Genomic DNA, 3170 nt, shown 5'->3' with positions numbered 1-3170 from the left:
TTAACTAGGTCTTTTCCCCTTTTACTCCCAACTTGATTCCAACTCTTCCATAAACCTAGCACTCAAAACCTAGCCATTTTTGTCTCCACAAAGATGAAAAATATCGTTCTCCATCCCTCTCATCACTCATGTTCTTCTTGGTTTAGAACCAAGTTAATAACTAGGTAATAAAAAAAAACACTAAGCAATAGTGTAGTTTTTCAATCCCTCTACCCGAATTTGTTTCTTGATAGCACGAGAACAAATTCCATATTCCCAGCGTGGTGTGACGATATTAGAGAGCCCTACATTGAAGTCTTACATGATCATACGCTGGAGATTGGAATCAACACGTATTGCCGGTTGGAGGAGAAAATGAAAGGTAACCCTAATTTACTTTATTGCTCTCGTTTTTCTTTTATTGATTAGCCTTTTGAATGATTATATCAGCATTTGTACACCGAATGGCCGAAAAAAATTAAGGGTACACCCCTTGATTCGGATTTATTATGCCTTTATGGCTTTAAATTTTTGCCTTTCCACACTTTTATTTGTTTTCCATGCCGATCCGCTCCCTTTAAATATCTTCAGTGAATTCCTAATCGTTTGGTGGCAAACTCGCAGATAACCACCATGTAGTCGAATCGTCGAAGACTCAAATAGGTTAGGCAAGACTTAATCAAAAGATCATAAGGCATTCAAGATAATCCAAGTCCTGTGATTCTTTTTCTATTATTTAGTTAACCCATGTATATATCCATTGGCACTGAATTCACCCCAACAACTCTTCGGAATCTACTCCACAAAAGCCCATAAATTCTCATTCATATACTGAATTTTCTTCCGGTTTAAGCTATTTTAAGCTTATATTATGCACTCCACACAAATGTATCACTTCTTCATCATATTTCGCTATTATTCACTTTGATTCAAGTTTTCTGTTCATTTGATCAGTGCATTTTTCCTGAATTATAATTATAACTTAATAATAATCTATTATTTGTATAAAAATAAAATTTCTATATTTTATTTAAAAAAGTAAACTTTATTTTTTATAATTTCTCGGTGGATGCATAGTCGCGAATCTTCTCCCTCCTAGTTTGAACCTGCTATACCACTGGTTGCTCCAGATGTTGGAGAAGGTTGTTCATTGAAGTCTTACATGATCATACGCTGGAGATTGGAATCTACACGTATTGCCGGTTGGAGGAGAAAATGAAAGGTAACCCTAATTTACTTTATTGCTCTCGTTTTTCTTTCATTGATTAGCCTTTTGAATGATTATATCAGCATTTGTACACCGAATGGTCGAAAAAAATTAAGGGTACACCCCTTGATTCGGATTTATTATGCCTTTATGGCTTTAAATTTTTGCCTTTCCACACTTTTATTTGTTTTCCATGCCGATCCGCTCCCTTTAAATATCTTCAGTGAATTCCTAATCGTTTGGTGGCAAACTCGCAGATAACCACCATGTAGTCGAATCGTCGAAGACTCAAATAGGTTAGGCAAGACTTAATCAAAAGATCATAAGGCATTCAAGATAATCCAAGTCCTGTGATTCTTTTTCTATTATTTAGTTAACCCATGTATATATCCATTGGCACTGAATTCACCCCAACAACTCTTCGGAATCTACTCCACAAAAGCCCATAAATTCTCATTCATATACTGAATTTTCTTCCGGTTTAAGCTATTTTAAGCTTATATTATGCACTCCACACAAATGTATCACTTCTTCATCATATTTCGCTATTATTCACTTTGATTCAAGTTTTCTGTTCATTTGATCAGTAAACTCTCACTAACTTAAATATCAAAGTGCTAATATCTATTTACAGGTTAGTCCCTCATAATTTTAGGATTTGCATGAAGTCCTTCAATCTTTTTAGTGCGCCTGAAATTTGGTACGCGTCACTCATTTTCATTTAATTCATTATTATAAAGCAAAAACCTCTAATGAATATCTTGTAAATCAACAAAGATTGGAGGAAACCCCTCCTGGATTTCTTACAAAATGGAACTCTTTCTACTAATGAAAATGAGGCAGCCCGCCTAAAGAGCACGCAACCCGATTTACCTTACTATAAGGGATACTCTACAAACAGAAGGTTGTGAACTCTTATAATAGAAGGGTGAGATGTTGGAATGGGTGACCAAAAGTCAATTAGATTGGCTATTTTCTATTTCGCCAATCTTTATCAAATAATATTGTATTGATGAATACGGTAAGAATTCATCAAGTTAATAGTGTGTTTTGTTGTGCTTACCACTTTTATTGAATGGGATTTTAATGTCACAACGAAATGCTCACAAACTGAAAGGTTAAACACGTGGAATTGGAATGTGCATAGATTTGACAGCTATGAAACTAACTCCTGGGGGTCGGTATGAAATGTTCCATGTCGAGAACCTCGAGATAGGGCATCGAGGGTCCTATAGAGACTTGCATTAAATACTACAGACATGTTCCATCAACATGAAATGTAGATCGTCTGTATAGTTTTAGTGGGTTAGTTGGCAAGATAGTCGACTAACTGAACTGACTCGCGGGAATCATCATATGGAAGCCTCTTAAGCTTGGTCGGTATGATTGGAATTCCCGATTCTGATAGTAAGAGATTAGTTCTCGAATTGGAGGAATCATGGCAGTCACGTGCATACGAAGATTGTATCTTGATATGGCGAATTGTGTCATGAGGCATAGTCATCATAAACCTTGTTTATGGCAGTTGAAATATGTGGCTAGAATGGTGGATTCCAAGAGAGGATCTGTCCCCTGTCAATATATGACAGTGAGTTCTCCTATGGGCTTTGAGATGGTTTAGACTCTAGTAGTCTTTGGCCAAAGTGATTGATCAATCTGGGATAGGTTTCCTAGATCGAATTAGTAGAGTAAACATGTATCGAGTATCAAGCATAGTTGCCTAGTTAAGAATGGGAACCGACGCTCAATTCCGTCTAAGGTCGAGAGACGATTGACAGTAGGACTATACTCATATAGATTCAGAGCGTAATATTCACGCCACTGTTCACCTAGTCTCTTGTGTTCACCTAGTCTCTTGTGCTATGGACCATTACTAGATGGCTACCCATGAAAATATGACATTTTCAGTTATGGGATAATACAAAATAATTAATTAACTTAGATTTAATTAATTATGTTGGTCACGGACGCTGAAGTCTAACTG

The sequence above is a fragment of the Sesamum indicum genome, linkage group LG1 (genome assembly GCF_000512975.1).
Source record: "Sesamum indicum cultivar Zhongzhi No. 13 linkage group LG1, S_indicum_v1.0, whole genome shotgun sequence".
Lineage (NCBI taxonomy): Eukaryota > Viridiplantae > Streptophyta > Magnoliopsida > Lamiales > Pedaliaceae > Sesamum > Sesamum indicum.
This window is presented reverse-complemented; position numbering follows the sequence as displayed.